Raw genomic sequence first — 27,439 nt, 5'->3', positions numbered from 1 at the left:
TAGGCCTAACTGATGATTGCCATTAAGGAAGTTCCTCATAAGTAATCCAATACTTATGTCCATAAGCCTGTTCTTCCATATGTCTCCCTGCATACATGAATGTGCATTAGCACGAGTGAGGACAGTCTCGAGAGAATCTTGGCACCAACATTCCTCTGAATTTTAATGTCCATATCCATCTTCGGATACAGTAGCATTATTAGGCTGACACAGCTCCCCAGAGAGGGGCTGCTTTCCTCCTGCAGACATCCCGCTGGGAAAGACAATACTTAGGTTTCACATTTACATTTAAAGTGTTTAGCTGCTGTTTTTTTATTTAGAGTGACTTACAATGAAGGAAGCTGTCAAATACGAAGATTGCCAGATCAACGATTCTGAAAGCAAGCAGAGACGCTTGGTTTTGTTTTGTTTGAGTATTAAACCCTCTGAAATTTCTTACAGACCATCACAGCAGCGTTCTCCAGTGAGATACACTCTGGATTTCTGATATGAACAATGGAAGCTTGCAAATTTAACCTTCCACCTGTAGCCTGTTTTGTAAATGAAATTCACTCCGGCTGAATATGTAAAAACATTTGTAGATGCATGTATGGATTACACATTGACCTTTACCCTTTGCACACAACAAACAAAACACACTTTCACACAGTGGGGAGGAGGACTATGTTCATTCCAAACTCCTCGAATTTCCAGCAGCGTTTTCACTCTGCTGTGTTTGTAACAGCTAGGTTACAAACACACACACTCAAGTTCTCAAGGTCAAATTGGCCATGCAACCGACAGATTTAAGTTGTTCCGTGGACGCCTGAGCACACGTTTGCTGGAGATTCGGGTAAATACCTTCCACCACAAGTGTTTATGTAGCACCGAGATTCACTGAAGGACACCTACACAGGTCGGCTGTTCTCTCTAATGATTAAACACAGGGGGAAATGTTTGCTTGGACACGCCAAATATTTGTTCATCGGGCTTTACCTACCACTAAGCTCTTAAAATATGCAGTAATTGATACTATTGCACAGTAGGTCCTAAACCTTTAATATATATATATATATATACATTATATAAAAAGAACCCTTAAATAGATGTGCAGTAAATCATGATTGTTAGCTGTTAGGTTTGGTACAAATTTAATCATGATTATGTACACTTAATCAAATAAGACACAGATTAGATCCGGGACATTTGGTTCTAAATATTGGTGGCAGTATGCATCAAGAGCAGCCTCTTCAGTTGTGGTTCTGGATGGTTTCTTTTCTTTGCATGAAAGGTCTTGGTAAATACACCCAAAGTGAAAACTAGACTTCTCTCGCAAGAACAGCACCCCAAACTCTCTTTACAGGCTTTTTACAGAAGTAAATGCAAGACTATGCAGCTGTAGCAGTACGACAGGTACAGAGAAGTCATCAAGACTTTGTCCCTTATAAGGCAATGCCTATCTGAAATCCATTAACCTGAGGTAACATTTGTCAGCATATTCTACAGACTGAATCAGCTAAAGCCATGAATGTATTTCATTAATTAAAGAAAGAATGTGTTGTTTCTGTGTATAAAGTCTCACAATTCTGTAATTTTTACTTGATAATGATCACAATATGGTGTATAACATGTTGTTAACATACAGCGATGTGTTTTTCCTGTATTTAAATCTAGTATGTGATATAAAACTGTTGGAATGTCTGCAGAGGTTTGGCCTTTTTTCTGACCACATCCTGTTATGTGTTCAATTGATCCTGACAGAGCCCTAATTTGCAGGGATTCTGTTAATTCTCTTCAGACTCATGTAGCTACAATTAGATACTAAATTCATGATAAAAATCAGAACTTTTGCATAATATTCAAAAGTACATAAAATCTATTTATTTAAATTTAACAGCCTAATTAACATCCCTTGAGAATACAACCACTGTTCTGTGTTTTACAAGCTTGCCTAATCATGCTGATGGCACATTCAGCTCAAGTGGCTAAAATGTTTAATGTCTGGCTCAGCTTTGCAGAGTAGGTACAATCACAGAGCTGGATTGTGAATATTAAGATTCCCATGACTGTTGAAAGGAAATATTCTAGCTCTTCTTGTTCATGACGCGTGCGGCACTGCGGTCTGGGAACCATGACGCAAACTTTTTCAGTCCCCAACTTAAACCCCCGAAGACTCTGTGCACCGTCGCAGAGCATTTTCTTCCAATTCATCTCTGAAAATTAGAGTTATTTGGAAAGCGTTGCGAGTGCTGATGAGTTTACATGCAAGCAGGCATGTTTACTTCAACAAAAATTTCCCTCGTTGTCTAAATCCTTGTGCTGCTGGCAAACTGCTCAGCCAAATGAGCTTTGACAGATCTAGGAACTCTGCCTTACTGCATTTCTGTGTGTTTCTTTGAAACACTGAGTGTGTGTGTGTGTGTGTGTGTGAGACAGAGAGAAAGAAAAGAGAGTGTTGAGAAGACCAACACTGAGAGGTACTGAAACTGCTGGGTCTGAACCCATGTTGTCCATCATGGTTGGACTGAATATATAAGTGGTCACTCCTGACAGCTCTATGGTCTTATATTTTCCAGTCTATTTGAGATGAAGAGGGATCACTGGGGTGTTAGCCTGCTTGGTAGCTAATGGTAGCAAAAAAAACTAACAAAAAAATCGAGTTATCGGCACTGAAAGGCTCATCCATCTTCTCGCCAGTCCAGTGGCGAAAAGCAAACACATGGAACAAGACGTCCATACAGCATCCAGCTCTCACACTCTAAGGCCAAACACACCTAACAGAGATAACAAGACGCTTAAGAGGCTGAAGAGGACTGGGAGTTAGCCACAGGTCTGAAATGTAAATAATTCCTGCTTGCTGAATAAAAATAGCTGGGAGCAGAGATTCACTAGCCACATAATGTCAGCTGTCATTTTTACACATAAATGGAAGAGGGTTTCTAATGATGCATCTTATTATATTTCATTATGTTGTCTGTATATACTGTTATACTGTATATACAATATAACTATTGTCAAGTTAATACCATTCATGTAACTATATAACGAGGATGAAACCAGATTAGAATCTCAGGCTAAACAATATATATTTATCACTTTGTGGCCCATCATATGTATTTTGAGGTCTAAATGATCTTCTTAGACTGTAAAAACACACAAAAACACAAGCATTTGATTGAAAAGCTTAAGTTGCCCAGCATGCAAAGTAGTTAAAGTTATCTCCACTTTAAGCAGCTACAACACTGAAATACTGTCTACATGTTAATGTATCAGTAACAATCATATATATGTGCACGCAGACACTTTCGCCAACTCCCTGAGGCATCAATCATTATTAATGTAAAGTGATAATATTTATTTGCCCTTTCATGGCTATTACACTTCACTCCAAGATGAAAAACATGTTAAAATCGTTTTCTTTTACCCAAAAAATCATTTCACAGCTCTGTGGGTGAATGATGGCCTCAGGAGAGAAAAAGGGTCAATCTTTAGCTGCAGTTCACTGCCTCAGGTTGCACAGTCGCTCCAAGGCTACCAGCCACGGACAGATCCTCTCATCGGGGATCGTGCCGTTTTCTTAATGGCTGCCCCATATCAGGACCCAAAGCAAAGATTCCAATTGACGATGATCATTTAATCACTTTCTTTCAGTTAAGAGGACCACCGGGGAGTCGCGCAGGCGTCCGGACCAAAATGTGTGGGGGTATTTGAGCAACAAAGTTTAAGAGCTATAACTATGATATATTCCACCAGGAATGATTCTAATGGTTCTCCTCCCCTGTGTGGGAGGATACAAAAGGTCAACATATACATGTTGTACTGTACTGACCCACAGTTGATACTTTTGGCACCAAGCCTTATAAAGCAGGATGTCTCTTATAGGTTGTTATGTACAGACCACTTTAATGTAGACTTCACAAGGACTCAATCATTTCAGAAAGAGTTTGTGGAGTAAGGCATAAGAAAATTAAAAGGCAAAGTAGTTTAGGTGGATTTGTGTGCCTTCTGAAAAACAAGTAAAGCAATTTTCATGTATATATCAATGTCAGTTTGTGGCTAGCTGATAAAAACACCAACGTTTCACACTAGCTTATGAAAACCTTTTCAATGACTGTCCTAAATGTGCTTCTGTACCTACACCCACATGTCTAAGTTGATAAAAATTACACTTGATGAGATGAAACACACAAAACAATCCTCCTTAGTATTCAGTCCCTCTGCCATCAATGGAAAATTACATTTCTCTAAGCTTTATTCATAAGGTGTAAGCTGATATCATCTGAGGTGAGTTTTTTTTTTCTTTTTTTCTAAACAGGTATTTCCCGGGTCCATTGTTGTTGCTATATTTAGCAGCAGAGGGAGAGGATACACGTGCCACTCTTGAAGGGGCATACAGGGCCTCTGTTAAATAGCCACAGTCACAACAGGCCAGTGTGCTGCTGCTGCACAGAGGACTCTGTGTCCCACTGACACCATTAGCACACAGGACAGCAGGTCACCAGCAAGTACAGCAGACCACTGGGGAACTCCTGCCTATGACTGGCCCCAGTACACAGCACATAGAACACTGTTTTTTATAGACTACACATTGTGTAACATTATGAAGGTGCAATAAGTCACACTTACCACGAACAAACAAACAAACATTACATTAGATCTTCACTGCAGGACTGATTAGGAGCAACTATTATCTGGCCAGAAGTTTCTGACTTTCAAAGTGGTGGTTTGCCCCAGTCTTTCTGACCTTACACCAAACGCAATTTCAAATGCTTTTACTGTAGCAGAAAGATCTCCAATGTCAAAATGAAATCGGTTTTACTTCAGTTGGTGTTCACCTCTGTCAATTGAGATATAACTCTCCAACTGAAACACTGGTCAAATGCAGCACACTGGAAAATTGCGGGGAAATTGTGTACTTTAAGAATGGGCATTTGTTTATGGGTGGGGCTCTTGTTAAAATAGGCTTTTGGTCCAATGTGGCATTTTGTGGATGGGACATCTGAACAAGGACATGACACCTTCATTCTGCATGCACAGTTTCATTGCTATGGTGGTTTTATTATTTATTTGGCACTTCGAGGAGGCATTCAGTTTGGGGAATAATTTGAACCTGAGGTACAAAGAACATGTGCAACCTTACACTTAAATCGGCAACTAAATAGAGTATTATATTTAATATGACTCCCCCCTGCCTGGATACAAACAACCATGCTAATAGCTACATGATTAATATGGTATATTTTCTGTATAGGGAGGTGTTTCCGTGAAAAGCCACGAGGCCTTAAAATGTTACAACCTAGTTTTTAGTAGCTTACACTGATTTTCCAGCCATGTCTGCAGTCCAAAAATGGTTCTCCGACTCTCATACGCACCTCTAAAATAGTGGTTGTGCCATAAAAATGTCCTCTTATCTTTCCTGTGTGTGTAAATCCTGGCTTGTCTTATCCAAGCTATGTAACCCAATAGAGAATAGCTGTGGTGAAACAGGAAGGATAAATTGGAGGAGTGGCAAAGGGGAGGTGAAATCCCATCATAAGGGGAAAGAAAATCAAGTAAAAGCAAATATAAAGTGCATACTTTGCCATTTTATATAAATAGTGAGAAATGTGTGTCTGTGCTGCTGTGGAAGTGAGGAAAAGGATACTTATAGCTTTGACTGTCTGTTCTGATTTGTAAAATGAGTTTAGCATCTTACGCATTGGATTCAAATTCATTGCACTCTGCATTTGGACACCAGACATGTCATCTGCTGCCACTTTGACACGGTTTAGTAAGAAAATATAAGACAAAACATGATAGCCAACTCTCCCTTTGACACAGCAGCTCTACAGTATAAAAATAAACTGAGGCAAAGAGACACTTTAAATAACATGTGGTGCTGCTGAGAAGTGTATTTATGTTTGGTATGGAATATGGGAAGTGTCAGAAAATGAAAAAAAGGGTCAGAGAAACTGGTTCAGAGAGGCAGCTACCAAATCACTCATCCCTAGTAGGTAAAAATGGATGGATGACAGATGTTTGGACTTTACCTTTCACAGGTGATGATGATGTTAGCGTTGATGATGGTGATGGCGGCAGGCTGCTGCAGTGACGCTGACGTCTCGCTCCCTTGGGTGTCCTTCAGATGCCAGGACAGGAAAAAAGGTGGCCTGGCTTTTCACCGGCGGGTGCGCCCCTACCAATGACATCAGGAGGGAGAACGTTAGCTTTTCCTCATCGCCTCAGGTGTGTTTTCTCCAAACACTAAGTCCCTCTCTGCTCTCCACATTTTGTTGTAGCCACTAGTTATTTTCCACTCTGTATTCTGCATGGTCATTAATGGCTAATATCAACAACATTTCCCTGTTATCATGTGGAAATAATTTCTCTTCTTTTCTAAGCATTTCAGCTACCTGTGTGCATGGATGAAGTATTAGGATGATATAGACAGAAAGTCATGGTGCTACAAGGCTCCATTTCCATCACCAAACACCCATTATGTGTGTGATTGTGTCCCCAAACCAGGGGCGACACACACACACACACACACGTTCACACAGACTTAATGCAGTGGCATTCTGGGGACATGAAGCAGAGCCTTTTGTGTGAGTGACTGGGGGGACTGCAGCGATGACATGGTCCTGCTTGTGACCCTCAGGACGAAGGCAGACACCCTAAATTTGTTTCCAGTGGAGGCTCTGTTCCAAAGTTAGTACCAGTTATAAATCCAGGCTGTGCCTCTGAGTTAAGGAGGGGGGGGGTTTGGAGCAGGACATTGTATGTTAACATTTAGTCGCCACAGACACAAGATGTTGGCCCTGTTTTGATACCAAATGAGCACTGGAGATAGCATTTTAACTGAAGATCTTTTGGAAAAGTTCATTCATTTAGACCAAATAAAGCTAACTTTCTGAAATGATAAACAATTGGTGCTTTCATATTTTCATTCATACTTGGGTCAGCTCTTTTACTATCATTTTGTCTGCATATACTTGTGTCTCTTATTTTGAGAGACCAAAGCTGTAATAAAACTGGACCAAACAGATCCGGCTGGCATCATATCATGAGGCCTGTTGGAGGAGCTACAGCAACCATCTCAAGTTTAATATTTCGAATTTCTTAACAAATCAGCCGTACGTGTTAAGATTTTGCAACTTTCATCAAAATGTAGGCTCAGTTAGGCACAATTTTTCCTTTGCTTTGATCTGGCAGGAATCACATCCATCACTTTTTTCATTCTTTCAAGTAATTCTAACTATATTTTTTGCTTAATTAAATAAAACTTTCCACACTACCTCTTCAGGCTGTTCTTCACAAACAACACAGATAGATTTTTTCAGTCATCAAAAACTGAGCCCAAAGTGCATCGTGATGTTTACTTACAAAGAATTTTATCATATGCTCTTAAATATATTTTTTATTCATCTTTATTTCTCTGAGTGTATTTCCTGAACCATACCAGATACAATTGACTTGCAATATCTTTTCTATTCTATATAGAGATAAATGCTTAATGTATGCGGGAGAACACAAACAGGCTCTTATCCTGACTTCTCTTGGAGATGGAAATTGTTTATAGCAGCTCTAATTTGTGTGTTTCAAATTTGAGCCAGTGCATGCTGAATGTATTAGAGTAAGCATGACTGAAACAGCAGTGGATTTTCAATAAATATGCACACAAACACACACACACACACACACGTCTTGAATACACAGACTGCTTTTGCACAGTCAATTTAGTTCTTTACTTAACTGAGGTCAAATGCAAAATGCTGAGTGACAGCTGACAGTTTGTCATCAAAGATATACTGTGCCATTGGTTGTGTTATGTAACTGAAAGTATTTCTCAGTGTTAGTTTGTCCAACTTAAATTTGCAGCCCATAAAAATTTAAAACAACATATAAACAAGATAAAGATGTACAAATATATCTGTTGTCCAAAATCCACTTTTGCACCCTGCTCCCAAGTTTGAGTGTTAACCAGGCGAGACAGATGAAGCTTTATTTTCATCAACTCTCTATTTTCTCTTTGAGTCATCAGGTTTTGACATTATTCTTGGAGAGCTGCTATGATGCAAGTGCCTTGTTTGCTCCAGATAAAACAAAGACTTTGGCCTGTTCCGCTTCCCTCCTCCTCCAGCTCTCACTGTCTGAAACTGGACTCCATCCATCCCCGATTGTATCATGTTCAGCTTGTCCTGTCCCTCTCCTCTCTTTCCTTTTCTCTCCATACGGTTCACTGCATGAGGTCCTGGCCTGGGAGGCCTCAGGTTGTAGTAATGACAATGTTTTCACTAAACTGCCCTCACAAGGCAGAAGCAGTCCCTATCACGTTTCATACCATGGTCCATTAGGCTGGTGACTCATCAGTGCTGCCCTGGCTGTTTAGTTTTCCCCCCTGTTCATAGCTACAACATCTGGGGGACCTGTGGCCAAAGGACAAGAGAATAAGAGCACCACAGCTTTAATGCCTTAGGTTGTAGAAGCTGAGGTCTACGAGGAACAAGAACCCTTGTGAGCTCTTAGTGATCTTAGTGAGTCTATCAGTCACTTCAGTCACTTTACACATCTGTTTCAGGGTGCATTCAATGGTAGAGAAATCTGGGTTGCTATGTGACGGTTCTCTGAGTCCTGCCACATGTAGTAGTCTGATTATTGCTATACTTTCTCTCACAGAACACATAAGCACTTTTGAATTGTGAAACTGTGGCAAAAATTGTTGCTCACAGATTTTGTCATCTGTAGCTGTATGCTAATGCTAAAACTCCAAAAGATGATTGAATAAACTGTCTCTGGCTACCAGCAGTTTTTATGTGTTTGTTTTTTTTTAATGAAAACCCTTAATGTTTTGTTTAATTTTATTTTATTTATTTATCTGCAGATGTATCATATAATGCTGATATGATATGTATTCATACAGTATTGTTATAATGCTAAAAGACAGAGGTACCTGCTTCAAAACTTGACACACTACATTTTTTTTCTGTATCCAATAACAAAATTATTGCACCTCAGAACCTATGCAGTAGAAGTTCTTGAACAGGTATTTTGCATAATAACACACAGCAGTAGTAGCAAATGGCCCTTGCTGTTGGAAAGTAAGCTAACACTTGAATTTCCCTCAGGATCAATAAAGTATCTATCTATCTATCTATCTATCTATCTATCTATCTAACACCAGCTTACAGCTGTGGGTAAACTAGTATAGTCATGTTTGCTAATGAGTGGGCTTTAGTAAAAAGTCAGTTACATTAATGAATGAATAATGAATGAATAAATTACTCCACCCTGCCCAACAGCAGTGCCATTCAGCAGTATCCAAGGGACAATATAAAGGTATCTTCACCTAATCTCACCCTCACTTTTCTGTGTATCAGGAGGCAAGGCTGACCCAAAATACTTGGTGATAAATTGCGATCAAAAGACAACAGGAGGCAGTGGGAGCATAACTCATGCTCAGTGGGATCACACATGTGGTGATCTTGTATAACTCACGCAGGGCTGCTGCTCTCTGTTGCCAGAAACTGTCACAGTGGCTTAAAGCGTTGGCTGAGTGGTCCAACAAGCAGCTCCAAGCAGGAACATCATGAGGAGAACAAAGAACATGAGCTGTGGCCTAATGGGCAAGGAGTCAAGCCTGTGACTGGAGAGTTGCTAGTTTGAGTGCATGCAGAAAAAATCTGTTTTGAGAAAATAAAAGTGATGTACTCTGACCTTGAGCATCCCAAAATCAGATAAATGAAGGCTGACAAAGTGGACAGAGCAACATCTGTTGTTGATTAGCACTTCAGTTTTCTACTTGAAGACACAATTAAGGATCAAGTAAAATGTTTCCGTGGTTTCTCTCTTCACTAAGAAGATGAACATTTGAAGCATCTTGTGCATCCTTAATGTTGTTAGACTAACAGCTAGGCCAATACAGCAATGTTGTAGTCCAGTGCATGAGCTTCCGAATAAAACAGGCTGAACTTTATGAATACATGTAATGTCTGCTGTGCTGTCACCAAATGGTACATACAACATGCAACATGCAACATGCAACTTTTGGCTTAGAATGGAACAAAAACGAAATAACACATAAAGTGATAATTATTAGAAATCCTGACAGCTTGAAAGAATTGAACTTTAATACTTTTCTGAGACTGAGAAGAAAGAAAGGCTAGAATCATGAACTCAAATACTGAATGACCGGAGGTAATTAACATTTTCTGGTAATATACCAGAATGAACCTTAATGAAAAAAAAAACACCAAAAGACAAGACTGCTGACATGGCCTTGTAGCTTAGCATATCCATACATATTTTTCATTTCAACCTCAGTTTTATCTCATTGCCTAAAGTGAACTGACTATTTGGCTCAAACTAAGTGAACTTACTTCTACCCTCAGCAGCTCTAACTCAGAGAGATATTTGTATTAATTCATCATTCAATCCACAACCCCCATCCCCACCCAATAATTGAGCCAAAGTACAGTGGTGGCTCAGTAAGCATGCAATAAAAAGTGATGGTTACAGCTACATTGTACATCTCTCAAGGCCTACTGTGCACCTATCCAAACAGTATCTGTGGATCTAGTTCAGGTTCAGAGGGTGACCTCACTTATTCCTTTCCAAATCAAGCTTATTGATATCAGAGCCAGAACCAAATCAAAGAGGATGTAGGAACATGAGGATAAGAGCAGCAGGGGGTGAAGATTCAGTGCTAATGTTCTCAAGATCCCAGGAAACGACACAGACAATATAAATGTGGAGATTTTCACTGATATATTAGGATGATATCAGCTTTTTATTAAACCATAAGTCAGTGTCCACAATGAATAAAAAAGAGTTAAATCTTGTGATGGTTTTTTATTTGCTTTGGCCCTTTTTCTGAATAATTTATTTGCTTATAGCTAATCCTAGTAAAATGTTCCTTTCCTGCTGTGGCCACCCATCTTAAGCATTGAAAAATGGCTTGAATAAATACTGTGAAAACAGCATGTAATTTTCTGACTTCATCCCTTATGTCGCAGCCCCTAAATCAGAATGCATCTTTAGGATAAAAAAAAGGAAATCAACTTCATGTAGAAGAAGCTATAATAACTCGCCTCTAGCTAACACCACCTACTGCACATGTGTCCATCCAGGCTAGCACGATGCTTCTGCACAGGGGCTGTGGAAAGATGATGACCAGGAGGGGAAACGCGCTTGCTTCCTCTCATGCATGCAAGGACAAACACAATCACAGGCACAGTGGATGAGTTATTGATGGTTATGGTAGCAAATATGTCAACGCCCGTGGAATGAATAGAGCATCATCAACTTGCATCTGTGATTCAGGCCATGTTTCCTGGGCTAGAGAGCCAAATCAGCAGACAAAAAAAAAAAAAAAAAAAAAAAACAGATAAAAGAGGAAAGGAGGAAAAGAAGACCTCTGATTAAAATGTGTTTAACCTTAGAGACAATATCAATCAAAAGACAGTCTGGCTTTGCCATGCAAGACCTCAGTGTGTGTTCTTGTTTTTCAGCTGCAGACAATAAGATATATACATGATATGTGGTTATATGTTTGATTTTGGGCTGGCGATTCATGCTGCAGACCTCTGCATTGTGAAGAGGGCAAGTCATAAAAAGTCTCAGTCACCTCATTTCAGATTTCCTCTGTTTCTGTTTATTGCCTGCACGGTATCCCATAATGCACAGGAACTGCCGATATATCTTGGCTACGTGGTTAGTGGGGGCATGAACCAGACGTTCTGCCAAAGCAACCCGTCTCTCTCTCTCTCTCAGCTGGTTTGTGTCTGGTTTTCACTTGCACACACACACACACGCGCACACACACTAACAGAGAGACAAAACCAGATACAGTTGGAGAATATGTAACTATGCCAATTAGTCTTTGGCAGTATTATGTGCGACTATAGAGAAAAAAAAGCCAGTACAACAAGGTAAGGAAGAACATTATGACCTCGTGTAATAAAACTAAGTGGGGGAGCTGCTGCGGTCAGCACACGTGCACGTCCAGACACCCCAGAGAGGTGTTATGGTGAAAAATGTTTCTCAGCATTTCTCCTTCACCCATCAGGATCAAGTTTGCTTAACTCTGCCCAGAAATGATCTTTTCTTATGTGCGTATTTATGTGCATGTCATTTCCATGTTCTCTTAATTTTCAGTTAATATTGTTAATATTATGTACTGCAATATTAATTCACCTGATATCATTTTTGCTCACAAAATCAGCAAATTCCTGATAAAAAAAAAAGCAGCTCATGATTTTGTGTATGACATTTTCCTGATGCACAGCCACCTGCGTGACTTTAAGCCATCTGCTGACAACCTGGCACTTTCTTTTTTAGCATTTTCTGTTTTCATGATGTTTTCAAAGCAGTAAATGGACCTTTGGGATGTCTGACGGAGAATGAGCTGGGGGAGGTGTGGGCCTACAGAGCTGACGATGAAGCGCTATTGACAGTTAGCATGGTAACATGTAAACAAGCAGAGTAAATGGAGAACGTAGACACCAGAATCAGAGACTGTGTGTCTGCACCTCAAAGGGGGCCTTGTTTCAGTGTATTTAAATGCACTGGAAAGAAAGCCTCATTGTGCTTGGCTGATTGTGTGGATGGTGCATTTAAATCATATATGTGACCCTTGATTATTACTTACACCAGAATGCTAACGTGCTAAAGTTTGAGCATTATGCATTTAGAAATAGGTTTCATATTAGCTGCTGCACATTGGTGGCTGTGACAGAAATAGAACAAAATGTCTTTGATAAACCTCACAAGGTTGAAAAATCTGTGAACCTGCCAGACGTAGTAAGAATATATATAAAACTGAGCATTAAAAGTGTAGGCCAACAAAGACGGCCATAAACTGGAAATTGAACAAATCTCTGTTTTGAAGTGCATCTGTTGTTTAGGCATCACCACCCACACTGAGCAGCTCAGTTTTCAAATCCCTGTGCTGCCTCAGATGGAAAAAATATCAGCAAATATCAGGCCTTTGTAGAGACAGACCTTCATACTGTGTGGGATCCACCCATCCATCCATTCATTTTCTATATCACTTATCCATCAAGGTCGGGGGCAGGGGGGAGGCGGGGTACACCTTGGACTGGTGGCCAGTCACTCACAATCACACAAGCTCACACCTAAGGGCAATGTAGAGGAGCCAGTTAACCTAATGTTATGTGTGTGGTATGTTTAAGGAAAGGAAAGGAAAGGAAAGTGACATATCTTGTCATTGGAGGGAACTCACTCCAACGAAATTTGTTCTCTGCATTTAACCCACCCAAGTGACGTGCACACACACACAGCAAACCCGGGGCAGTGGGCGACCGCGTGCAGCGCCCGGGGAGCAGTGGGGGTTAGGTACCTTGCTCAAGGGTACCTCAGCCATGGACACCGGGACGGGGAATCGAACCAGCGATCCACCGGTTACGGGTCCGACACCCTAACCGCTGATCCACAACTGCCCTCTAATAAAATTCATTAAAACATTAATACATTAGAAGCAGAGAGCACTCTCTGAAAACAAGAAAATAATAGTAATCTCTTTCTACTTTCTACTGTCATTGGCAGAACTGGGTACAATAGATAAAATTAGCAGTGTCAGCCACTATGGATGCACCCAAAATAATTAAAACCGCTCTTACTAACTGTTCACACTTACACTGTCGAAGACTAGAAACAAACACAGGATACCAGTAATTTCAACCACTAGCATCTAATTCCCCAACGTGGAATACGTCCACACCAACTGGCTCAAGCGCACACACAGGATTGATTGTGTGTTGTGTCATGGATGTGTATAAATAAAATAAATATTTATTTATTTTTTTTTAGTTTAACTGATTAACTTCTTTCTTATCATCATGATTTAACAGGCAATATAAAACAAATTCAATTCATTTTCTGTTTCATTTAACACTAATTCCAGTTTAGTATGCTATTTCCAGATATAGTGATGAGGTAACACACATCAACTTCCTTCTGGGCAGAATACATTTGCCATAATTTTCATTACCTAACTCAATTTTGATTCAGCCACATACTGTAAGTTTTAGCTTATTCCAAATCTCACACATATGTGAATTATATGCTCAGCACTCCCAAAATCTCAAGACACACAAAATCCTATTAAAATACCTCTTGCATGTTGCCAAACATTTCACCAAGGCACGCAACAGGTACTCAGCCACATGGGGACAGCTTGGTATTTTTTGGCCATTAAATTGTACATGTAGCAACAATCTCAGTTTCATATGAAAGTTGTCTGCACGTTGTTATTCCACATGAGCTACGCATTCAGCAGACGTGGACGGGTGCGAGAGCCGCCAGAGTCCAGGTCTGCCCTCAGCTTCATCAATCAAGCCCGCGACAGTGAATGGCAGAATAATATTGTTGCTGGTGGTTGATTGGGAAGTCCCCCCTGTGACTGTGTGTATGTGCGAAACAGAAGGTGAGTATGAATGTGTGTATTTGTATGTTAACGCACCTTCTTGCCAGTGCATAAGTGGTTTTAAGGACAATTTTGATTTATTTTTTTTAAGCAGTTTTGTGTGTGAGTGTGTCTCCATATCTTCTCATCAGGTAATTGTGCATATGTGCAGTTGCTCTGCAAAGCATGTCGCACACTGTACACATATGCACGCACACACACACACGGAGTAGGTGTACTTTAACTCCTTGGCGCCTGGGTCTTCCTGTAGTGCTGGAGCTGGGCTGTGGGCTGCTGGACAGGCTCTTCCCGTTAAGGGCCCTGTGGTTACGGAGGGACCATGTGCCCATTCACCACTGTTTGTTTTCTATGTCATTATGAGTCCAACACGCCTTCACTGACCAGCCCCATCGAAATAGTCTCCTTTGTTAGACACACTCCCTCCTCCGTCATGGAACCATATAAAGACATTTGGCTAGATACACCTAGGTGTGCTTAGAGGTGTAAGTCCAAATCGCGCATATGCACACTCTGCTCCACTAATACACATGCATGCAGACACACACACACACACACTTGCACACAGCTTTCCATTCAGCCCTGCTCTCATAATGTTTCTTTACTTAACATTTAAAGTTCCTGAAATAGGGAATGTTTCTGAAACAACCTGTTTCTCCAGGAGTGCGCTAGGTGAAACACCGATACCGTTTTGGTTCTGCAGTGCATCATGGGTTATTTTGTTTGGGCGGTCATGCATCGTCTCCTGTGCACAGCAAGTAATTAGAAAAATTATTTGATCATGATGTGCTGGCACACATGACGCAAAGGACAGGAGATATTTTGTTTGGGAAAATTTTGTGCTCAGGATATGAGATGGGGAAGGCAGGATGGACACTGGTAATTACACAGATCCTGACAAATAGCAGGTAGGTGAAGGAACACTTGGGTTTGGGTTTGCAGGTGGAAATAAGCCATAAAATCCTCCAAATCCGCAAATGGAAAAAGAAAAAGGCCTATGTATGCATATACGGGATAAAAGTGCCAATAAGAAGTCGAGTAGAATGTGTAAGAAAGCATTTTATGGAAAGTTTAGAAATTTCACTACAGGTAGAATATTTTAGGAAGAAATGATTGATTTTGGGCACTGGAATCCACAACACTGGACAAATTTTAAACATTTAAAAATATTATATAATACATCTTTTATATAGCTAACTGAATAAGTGTTCATATTGAATGCAAGGTGAATTTCAGAGGCAGTTCTACTGCACATAAAGTCAATGCAGATGGGTGAGTTCATGTATGAAAAGACATTAATGTGCCCTGGATGGCAAGTCAGCTCAAGCTGAAAATGTTTCATCTTCAGTCTGCATTCTAAAGCTTTATGACCGAGGTAAGACTAAAAGGAAAGAATTCTGGTCTGGTAGAAGTCTCTACAGGTAAGTTTCTGGCATCATAATAATAAATAATCTTCTCTTTTTACACCTGGTATTTTTGAACGCATCCTCATTATCCTAAATTAGATTGGATCTCCAGGGTCTTCCTTATAAAAATCACAGAATGCTGTGAGTAGTTGGCGAATGTAATATATTAAGTTTTTCCTTTCTTTGTATAAACCGTATTGTGCCAGTTTGACCTGGTGTGCTGAAGTACCGGCATGTAGGCTGCTTTGCGGCTAGATAAATTATACTTTATGTCTTGTAAACATCAGATCAGCTGCACAGATGAGTGCAATGCACACACAGTTACTTCTTGCTGTAAATTATTCATTTCTTAATAGCTTTCATTTTTCAAGGGGTTGAGTAATGCATCTTTTTGTGATTGGGCGGTGGAGTCGTGGAATTGGGTTCCCACCCATACACCAGTAATGCTGAGATGTCAATCATGATGCCCCCTCCCACTTTTATAGCACCAAATAACTCATTAAAACCAAATCTACCAAAAGCAAACATTCCATCTTGAACATACATCAACATACATGAACTGAAGAACTACCTAAAATGACAGAAATCATTTGGCCAAAATGTATTTATTTGACTTTCGCACTTTTTACTTTGGCCTATGTCGTCTCTGCTGATATGGAGGGGGAGGGGTTTGTGAGCGGCTCTGGAGTGACCAGGAAGTTAACACAGAAGCCAGAAACTCTTCTGGCATATGCCCCACTGGGCTGAAAAAGCTCCATCTGGCATCTGGCTCTATGGTTGTAGTATATGGCTGTAGTGACACAAATGACACTGTGTGTGTAAACAAGGTGAAATATGCTATGCATTAAAACTGAACATACCATAAGAATGTAACCTGTTGATGAGCATTAGTATGAAAATCAATATGAAAAAATGTCATGCGTGTACTCAGACATACCCAGACACACACTCTGGGATCAGCGGTTAGGGTGTCGGACCCGTAACCGGTGGATCGCTGGTTCGATTCCCCGTCCCGGTGTCCATGGCTGAGGTACCCTTGAGCAAGGTACCTAACCCCCACTGCTCCCCGGGCGCTGCACGCGGTCGCCCACTGCCCCGGGTTTGCTGTGTGTGTGCACGTCACTTGGGTGGGTTAAATGCAGAGAACAAATTTCATTGGAGTGAGTTCCCTCCAATGACAAGATATGTCACTTTCCTTTCCTTTCCTTCCTTTTCCGGCAACAACCACAGGCGCCCTGACCTGTCTGCCTTGTCACCATTTGATGATGTCATCCGGAAGGCTCCAGCGCTTTAGCTGCCACACAACAGCAAGACTGGGTGGAGAGGGCAGGTGCTCCACATCACATACATGCACGTACACACACACGTAAGCAAATACAAACATGCAATACGCTGGCAAACAAACAGCGAGGCAGTGAAGGCGCTGCGGTCGGCATGCAAACTGTGGACGTACAGAATGCAGAAATATGAATAAACATGCTCATACTGTACACACACACACTGGTTAGACCACAAGGGTGCCTATGTATCAAACCCCACCCGGGTCAGCCTCATTGCCCCTGGCACCATTCACTGTTTCAAAGTAATGCCCCCCCCCACCCCCCCAAAAAAACATCAACTCTATATCCACCAATTACAAAAGCCACATAATTGTAATAATCACAGACTTGTGGATAAATCAAGAGATCTGCAAATTAAAAACCCAAAGGACTCCATCTCAATGACAAGAATGAACCGCACTTCTGTGAGATATCAATTAAAACTCAATCAGGAGCAAAGAAACATTAAGGAGCCGCCGGCTTTTTATACGTCACAAGAAACCATAAACTCACCACAGAATGAGGGACTCCAGCTTGTGGTTCCTGTAGTGTATATTGGTTGGCTTGAGTGTGTGTCACTAGTGTCACTTTGATTTGCCTCCCTCCAATAATCATTGGATGGAGGTTTTCATGTTTTCCATAAAGATCAGCACATCAATGTAACATATAAATATACAAGACAGTGTGAGGCTCGCTGTCAATTTTTTTTTTTTAATAGGAAGACTAACAATACAGCCACAGTGCAAGTGCAATGTTTTTGCTTCATGCTCATGAGGAATTGTTTGGGAAGATCAGGTTACATTTCACGATTACACTGTGTTCAAGTGCCAGTTACAGTTGGAGGCATGCAGGGGTGTACGTTTCATTTCAACACTGAGGAGGACTCAATCCCTCAAATCTGAGCCTATGAAACATTTGATCTGCTATATTACATCTGGGAGGACTGTTGATCCCAGTTGTTGGAACAAAAGCAAATAGATAAAGACAAGTATAATACAGTGAATGTTAGTTACATCACATCAAATCATTTTTGAACAAGAGCAGTGAAAACTCTTTCAAAACTCTTTCACTTCTGGAGGATAGTCTGCAGTCTACAGTCAAGTCTACAGTCAGCAGCTAGTTAGTTTAGCATAGCATAAAGACTGTAAAGTAACAAACAGCTCGCCTGCCAAGCTGATAACTACCCTAAAGGAGTATTTCAGCCTTTTCATCTAACTCTAATTGAATGGATGGGATTCCCAAAATGTATCACTATTCCTCTAAGAATACTGCCATGGTAGAAATACTGACTGGAACAGCATTAACAAAGAGAAGAAGAAGAGGAAGAAAATGCTACTTAAATGCATGTAGAGAACTTGAACCAATCCCTGCTCAGTTTGATATTAGACTCAAAATACAAAAAGAAAAAAGAGGGGATGATATCCAGTAAACGTGTGGATTTCACACCTCAGCTCAACTGTGCTATAAGTATTTATCTCGTTTATGTACATCGCAATGATGAAAAACATGAAAAAAATCGCACATCCAGATTCAGGTAAAAAATATGATACATAAATATAAAATAATAAGCTTTCCTGAAGCCATGCTATCCAACAGCGTACATAAACAAACATGCGTCTGTGCGGTAGTCCTGTTAACTGAAGAGGGCATGAGTGAAGAAACACTTGACCTTGCTCTTTCAACAATAGCAGTATGGCATTAGGGCAGCTGCTCTGACACACACACACACACACACACACACACACACACACACCTCTGGATGCAATTATAACTGTTTAGGAAGAAAATAAAAAGCAAATTATTAAGACTTGATGGTGGCTAATTTCTTCACCAGAGAAATATTTTTTCAAAAAATCATGTGGGATCTTCTTGTTTTGCTTTCTGCGGTAGCATTTACCCAAAAGAGCTTGGTAATAATTTGATTATTCCATGAAGGCATTCAAAATATAATTACTGTCATATTATATTTCCACGTAGTGTGACACGACTGTGACTGTGGCGCAGTTGCAGAAGCTCTTTATTTCAATATAAATTCAGCAAGAAAACAGTCCACATGATCCATGCATCCATGTTACTTATTTCAAATCTAAACGAACTATATGAGACTAACAAGCCTTGAATGTTAATTTATGCTTGCGTTGTGTCATTACTGTTAAAGCGTTTTACAGCTTTGCCGGCTGATATGTCAGATCTTTACTGCCCCATATCTCAGCGCTGCAGACTCATAATTTATTACCCACTTACCAAGCTGTAATTGGGCATTTGTAATTCCTCATATGCTCAATGTCAAGTAAAATAAAAAGAAAAAGGTGCAGAAAAAAAAACTGAATGTTTAAAATTAATTGCAAGAGACCTAATGTCCAATTAATGTTCCCCTTATGGTTTGTTTAAAAAAAAATTCATCTTGGACAACATTATGCAAACATTATATTGTAATATCTGTACCTTGTATCGATTCGTATTTATATTCATACTAAACATACTTCATACCATTTCTATCTTGCAATGTAAGTGACTAAACTGCACGTTTAGTCTCTTACTAAATGGCTTTGGGACATAGTGCAATGAGATGGATATACAGACAGCACTGGTATTTTTAGAAACCTTGATAAGAAATTGATAAAAATTTAAAATAAAACTAACTTTTTATGTATCTGTGCCAGCTGTGTTCCTTAGAGGCATGTCTTCAGTGTGTCAGTCTGTCTGTATGCACCTCTGTCTGCCTGTCCCATTCTTATGGATGCTATATCTCATTAATGCCTGGAGGAAATTTCTTCAAATTGGGCACAAAACTCCTGTTGGACATTTTTGGACATAACCCAAGAATTTGTGCATTAATTATGACAAAAGTTTGGTTTTTGTGTTTCTCTTATTGAACTCAAATACTAATAGACTTTCAGTAGTTGTCCACCATTAGCTCATTGGCTTTGACTGGTTCTGTGGTGCGGTAAAAATGATATTATTTTATATGTTTTATTAATATTGTCAACAAATTCCATTAAAACATGTCACCCAGATGAACAGTTTGGCTTGCTGATGTGTTGTAGTAGTTTCTAAAAAAACAATGGAGTTCCATGGCAAAGAGACCAAAGATATATCAGTTTATGGCAACAAAGGCAATACTTGTTAGTAGGATCAATTTGTTTGTTTTTATGGAATTTGGTGCCAATACAATATATATATATATATATAGAATATCACAAGAGTTATTCTTTAATAATTGACCTGCCCAGTGGTTCACGGGACGGAAAAGCGTATGTTTCCCTTGAGAGAATTTGAGTAAAATATTTTCAGGAGTAATCAAGCCAAAAACAAGGCTGTTTTTTTTGCACGGTTCCAGTAAACTTAACATTTAGACCTCAAACATTTTAACTGCCAACAATAATGCTGTATATATACAGTAGAATATAGTATTTTTCTCTTTCAGTGCAGCTCAGCAGTAGGTGTAAGTGAGCTTCTCAGCACTTTGGTAACTAATCCTCCCACCGACCCCAGAGTGCACACCACAGTCTTCACTAATCATTCCAACATTTCCATCTTATTAAGTAAGACAATACATTAATTGCAATGGCATGCTGAGGCCTCCCGCTATGCAACGTTACCCCTCTCGGGTCTGCCATCGAAACCCTGTGGGTGCACGGCTAAAGCTGACACGGAGAGTTCACAGCTTCCACACTGCGTGCCGTGCAACTTTTCAGCAGCCACGGGAGCAGATTAGAGACGTCCGCTGTGCATTCCTCGTCTAATGATTAAATATCAGTCCGTTTATTGTGAGTGTCACTGATTGCGGCCCCGATATGTGGCTCTTGGCAGGCTGCGAAGGCTGTGAACCGGACGCCACTTTGGAGATCTTTTCACTCCCCTGCTGACTGAGAGATAATATCACAGAATGATTCAGTGGGTGCAGGTGAAAGTAGTGTAAGCACATTTGGATTCCACAGCAAGGATGGGGTCATTTCAGTTTTGTGTCGATATCTATCCATCTATCTAGTGCTGTCAGAACTAATCAAATGTCAGTTTCTTGTATACTGTTAATATGTTAACCTCTGCTGATGATTAATTTCACAATTACTCAGCAAGGAAGGCTTTACATGTAATTCGTTCCAAGTGCGACTATCCCGTGATGTACAGATATGATGTCCACTAGCCAAATTTGTTGGCTTTAACTGTTATTTTCACTTTTTCATCAGCCCAGTGGATATTTAGAGATTTTAAATTGCAAATTGTTACCTACCACAGTTTGTTAACTTGTTTCATTTAACTGACAGAAGGTACAGTATCCCTTAAAACAAATATCTGCAAAATGTATATTTACCCTAAAATCTTTTTTTGTATTTCTCTCTGCTTGTTTCTATATTGGCGGCAGTGCCAGACATATTTTGATTAAATGGTCCCCTTTGGCTCATAGTTTAGCAAGTAGTATTGGGTTTCACCTAAAATTAGCCATCAGACTCAATTTATTACCTCAATTGAGAGGCTAGAAAAGTGCCCGTAACAGCGCCCCAGCTAACACGGACTAACCTTGGCCAAGCCATATAATGTTGCATTTTAATTCAGCTGCAGGAATTGCCAGTGAGGCCAAGCCCATCATAAGTTACACCTTTCTTTTTTTCTCTAAGCCAGAGTGGTGGAACGTGCTCGAATATTCAACGGGTACAAAAGTGTTAGGCAAACACTAAAATCCAAGATAATTTTATTGAGGTAAGAAAACTGCTTTCCTCTGTCAGCCAGATGACTTTTTAAACCTATTTTAGGGGGAGGGTGGTGTAATAAAAGTGGGGACATAAGACACACGTGAACAAATGCATTAAAATCTGTGCAACCACAAATACACCCGCACTCAAACTGGAACACAGGGGATAAAACTATGCAGTGGGACAATTTTTCCAAGTCTTCAGCATATGGTTCTGCAGTACAAGGATCAAATTAGTTTGTGAACATCCAGACAGAAACATGTTAACCAGCAGAGATGCCTGTTAAATGTCAGGAGCTCTTGAATAATACTGACCACAGCAGCCTGAAATAGTGCCATAGTTGTGTTGCAACTATGTGTCTAAAGAAATGTAAGGAGTTTATCAGAGCTGCTCAGTTGTGACAGAGTGGGCTCTGTGGGCTCAAGAGCTCTGCTTATCTGTTAATAGTTAGTAATAGGTGGTGTTTTGGGGTTGTTTTTTTGCATCTGTGCATATAAAATCAAATCCTTAACATAATGCATTTAGACACTGTTCACATGGGAATGAAAAAGATTCTTGCCCAGTAAGAAAGTCAGGTTTTTTTTTTGGTTTTTTTTTGTTTTGTTTTTTTTTACTTTGCTTAAAGGTCTAGTGGGTAGGATTCAGAGGGTTTTATTTGCAGACGGTACATAGTTGTATATTTGTAATTATGTTTTTATTAGTGTATTATACCTTGAAAATAACAATTGCTATGTTTTAGTTACTTTAGAATGAGCACTTTATATCTACAGAGGGAGTGGATCCTTGTCTATGAAGTCTACCATATTGCAATAGAAGTCCATAACGGACAAACCAAATAGTTTGAAGCAATGTTTCAGTCTGAACGTAAGTGGAATGAAGAACTTAGTTAAACATGTAACACCAAGAACACCCAAAAGGTATCTTTAAACTCTTATAAATTTCAAAAACTTTGTTGCACAAGAAGTGATCTCTGTGTGCAGTTTTTGACTTAGCAAAAGGGAATGAGAGAAAAATCATTGCAATTCATTTCCAGATTTTGTACCATGGATGTGTTTTTTCACTGTAGATGTTTTACATAATACCTTCTAATGATGAATAATGTTGTAAAGTGGCGAAAAAGTAGAAATTCTTCCTTGAGTGAAGCAGATGTTTGCTATAACACCTGTACAGGACAAATGGACAATGAATTTTGATGATGACTGTCATTATGTATTTTTCCCATTTTTTGAGCATATGGGTGATGGTCCATTGCACATTTGGATTTCTGTGAAAATTTAACAAATTGTTAAAAAAAAAAAACACACATTATTTTTACCCACCGAAGTAATGCGGCAGCTGTAAGTTATGTTTACTGAAGGTGTTGATTTTATAACCCTCTCACATGGCCTCTCACATCTTCTCCTCTCCTCTTCCCTCACTTTCCTTTCCTTCACTCATTGCTCACGTCTTTCCTCTCTCTACTTTTCCTATCTACACTGGAATCATCCAAGGACTTTGCTCTCTCCAGCCTATTCTTAGCTTAAGCTGTGGCCGCTCCAGTAATATTTTTAAAGATTATTATAGTATTCACTAAACCTTTCTTCCCCTTAGGCACTCTTCCAGAATTTCTTTTTCTCCCTCCTTCTCCCTCCTTCCCCCTCCTCCCTTGCAACTCTCTCTCTTTTTCCTCCCCTTCTACCTTTCTCTCGACAGCGATCTTTGGTTGTAAAATAATAGAGCATCAGCCAGCAATAATTTGCAGTCCAAACAGAGCCGACGCTGGCTGACGTTTATTGAAACCTCATCCCCCCTCGAGCTGGTTTCCCTTTCCCTCCCAGCTCCGTCGCTGCATGTTTGTACAGACAGGGCCTGATTCCTGACCATTGCTTTTAATAATGAGGCCTCCGGCCGGCCTTTGCTTTGGCTGGGCAGGGGGAGAACAGGAGGGAAATGGGTGAGGAGAAAGAGAAGGACGCCTGCTTTCATTGGCTCTCATTAACCCAGGATAGCAGTCAGTGGTGGAGGAGACACTGTCAGACAGATGATACCTACAGGCCGACAGAAAGGTACAAGTAATGACGCTTCAAACTGGATCAGTCTTGGTGGAGGAGGGATGTCTTGAGTGTAGTTGGTCTAAGTTGAGTGTGGAAAGGATTCACATGCATTGACAGTGATCTACAAGTATGATTATCAAGCAAGCACCTTTAAAGAGTTCACTCATACTACTGGTTGCAGTTGGGAACAACATGAACTAAAATCAGCATCTGAACCAGGAGCAAAAAGTCTCTTTTGTGCATCCCTGCCTGTATTTCCACAGCATTTGAAGAAGGAAGAAGGAAGAATCCCTACCAGCATGGGAGATCAATAATATGTGGAAGATGGCAACAAATGTAGCTACGACAAAAAGCTGCTGCAACAAAAAGTACGCTAACATCATAAAAGTTTCACTGCAGTGATGCTTGTTGGATTTTAATGCCTGCAGAGATCCCCAACTGTTAGACAGGTAAAGAAAGGGAGAGAGAAAGAGTAAATTTTGGCAGACAGACAGGTGTTTCACAGTGAAATTAAACACTAATCTTCTCCTCAGTGCCTAAAGCCCCACTTACTGGAACTCCTGCAGATTCCTCTGGTCAGCGGTCAACTAAGACAAACTAATGATCACTTTCTATGGACTGAGGTCTGACCACAGCTCTGCCCAGGACAAGGCCCTGCAGACTGAAAAACACAGAGCCCAGGTTGATTTTCCACCATCGTCACCATCGCTAACACTGGCAGAAAACCCTCTTAAAACATCAAATACTGTATCAATAATAAATGTTAAGCAAGTAGTTATATTTCCATGTCATGATGTGGCTGCACAGCTCGGTTTCAACTGCATCCTACAAAGCTGAGTTTTAATTAAATCAAATTTGGCATGCTGCACATCTTCAGCCGCAGACAGGAAAAAAATGCATACATTTTAGCAGAGACAAAGTGGTATAGAGGTGGGCTTGTGTTTCCTCCTAAAAGGCTTCTGGGGCCAAAAACAATCTCAAGGAGCACAGCTGAATGTTTTCATTGTGTTTCTTCTGCTGAATTGGGCACAAGAGTGGGTTTCTGCTACTCAGTGCAGTCAGAGGTTGGTTCTGTAACCCTGATATACAAAAAGATGATACCCATAAGTGGTTTTCAATGGATAAATCAATAATGGTCACCTGTCATACTGGCTACTCACCTTTGTCATTTGAGTATAAACTGATTCTGTTTAGTTGCAGCCTTTTTTACCTGAAATGGTGCAGACGATTGAAAGATTTCTATGAAAATGTTAACAAAATGTGTATTTTAGTCACTGCATGGAGAAGTAGTTGTAAACTGAAGAAGAAAATGTTTGACTACCATACTGTACATGATATTTAGTTTCCAAAAAAAGTCAGATATGTTTATATTGAAAGTATGGGGTAGATTTATGTATTACATTTTGAAGGAGTTTGTCATAGATAATCAGGAGCAATTTAGTTTGAACTTCTATTCTGTATATCAGGTCCAGAAAGAGAAGGCAGCTTTTGCCAATATTGAGATCTGAGGTTTGTTAAACTGTCCAACATTTGATTTACAGATTACAATTTACCATACGCATATAATATAAGCATCACAGCACTGCGTTACAACAACCAGACTAATACAAAAACATTCCTGCTGTCAATCTCATTGACATTTCAGTAGTGACTTGAGTACACTTTCGGTGTGTTGCAGCTAAAAGAAGAAACAAATAGAAGGAAACAAACAAAGACAATGTTTTAACCACTTTGAAAACACATGAAAGTGAAAGAATCATGAGGTGAACACACAGAAGAAATGAAGAATGGTTTAAGTTTGGGTCAACGAAACTGATTTTTTTTTTTTTTTAACAAATATAACCAAATATCATATGAAATGTACACCTAGAATTAGCCTTTCACTAATTCCTAATTTGTTCATTGGTTTTTAGGAACTTCTTTTGCTGTAGCCCAATGAAGACCACTTCACTTTGACTTTAACACTAATATTAGTAATGAACACAAGATGAAATTTGAAAATATACATTACAATTGCAGGGTCTCCTTTACACAAGCATTGCAACATGAGTGAGAACAATCTTGTCTCTCTTCTACGCGTATACTAATCCACACACACACACACACACCTGTAGATGTCTGCTTTTAGCTAACATGGAGCTGCTGCTGGTGCTTTTCCCTGTGAATGCCCCCCAAATATATCATCTAGGGCACTGGGAAATTAGACAGGACACTTCATTAATGTGCAGAGATTAAAAGCTTCAGTGAATGTCGGACTGGTGTGATTGCAAAGCCTCAAGAAATCATCTGTGGGAGCCTTTCGACATGTGCTCTTAGTGTGCGCAAGGTTGTTTCATCATGAGGAGTGTGAGGGATCTCCAAGGGCATCGCGGGGCCACACGTCTCACATCACATTATACAGATCCTGTAATCCTTGCTGTCACTGGAAGAAGAGGGGATGGATGGAGGAAGGGATGAAAGAACTAAGAAGGAGGAGGAGCTTACAATAAAACAACAGATATCCCCGAGAGTAGTCACATCCTGAGGCCACTCCTGGGAATTGAGAGTCATCAGAACAGTGATTCCCTCTTGGAGTTTCTATGAGAGTTTGAGGCTCGAAAAGACAAATATTACAACAGTGATGTAACTTGCAACCATTTTTGTGTTAGTTTGCAATGAACAGATGTAACAGATGCTGCTTATAAACTTTTTTTTTTTTTTTGTAAAAGTCACCGACCATTAATGTGTAAATACTGCCTAGTGACTGACAGAAGTATGTGATCATGACCTGTCCAGGAAATTGAACACATTTCTACAAGCCTGCATAGTAACATTAAACCAAAAGATTATGTTTAAGATCAAGTGTTGGCTGGATAAGTTTTTAGAACTTTGAAACCAGCTTATTAGGTGGCTATGAATTTGATGATTTTTATGCAGATAATTGCACAGAATGTTTCAATTTTGGGCACAATAATAGCATGCACTCATGAAAAATTTTGGAAACTGGTTGAGTTGGCATTCATTCTTTTGTTCACAAGAGGGCAAATTCCTGGTGGAAGTGAACTTCGACACACGTGTGTGTTGACACAACCTCAGCTTCAACTGATTGAATCCGAATTTAAAGCAAGAAAAATGGCAGCAAAAGGTCCAGGTTTACTGACCAGGTTTTAAATCATTTCTTCACAGAAACATCATAACACCAATACTGTGTGACAAAAACAGGCAGCAAACATGGCCCCAAATTAAACAATATTAGTAGTCAAAAAAGGCAAAGCCACAATACACAAAAACATGAAAAGAGGATGTCTTCTACTGTCCAGGTGTGGTTGATTTGCAATTCACTTACTAAAACAACTGTTCATGTTGTGCAACATCATGTGGACCTGTTCCTCCGATTTCTCCGTGTCACGTGAACTGGTGAGAGTGACTGAAACAGAAATACGACTAAGGAGCTGGTAATGAGTGAGAAGTAGGAGAAAAGAGGGAATATTTACATGCAGACAGCAGGAGTTAAAAGGTGGTGGGGGGGGGGGGGGGAGTAAGAGGAGGAGAGATGGAGGGAGGGAGAGAGAGAGAGAGAGATGGATGAACCCAATTATCCCCCTATTTT

At 40.0% G+C, this 27,439-nt stretch overlaps 1 long non-coding RNA gene across 1 annotated transcript in view; it reads right to left on the bottom strand.

Annotated features, from left to right (window-relative positions):
• LOC124052461 overlaps nucleotides 1-27,439 on the bottom strand; it is a 179,597-nt gene that overhangs the window by 46,897 nt on the left and 105,261 nt on the right. Inside the window, exon 3 of the long non-coding RNA XR_006842005.1 lies at nucleotides 6,009-6,154. This is a non-coding gene — a long non-coding RNA (uncharacterized LOC124052461). The remainder of the gene's footprint in view (nucleotides 1-6,008; nucleotides 6,155-27,439) is intronic.

The sequence above is a fragment of the Scatophagus argus genome, chromosome 21 (genome assembly GCF_020382885.2).
Source record: "Scatophagus argus isolate fScaArg1 chromosome 21, fScaArg1.pri, whole genome shotgun sequence".
NCBI classification, from domain to species: Eukaryota; Metazoa; Chordata; class Actinopteri; family Scatophagidae; genus Scatophagus; species Scatophagus argus.
Note: the sequence above shows the minus strand (reverse complement) of the source record. Positions and strands in the feature narration are given on the sequence as shown.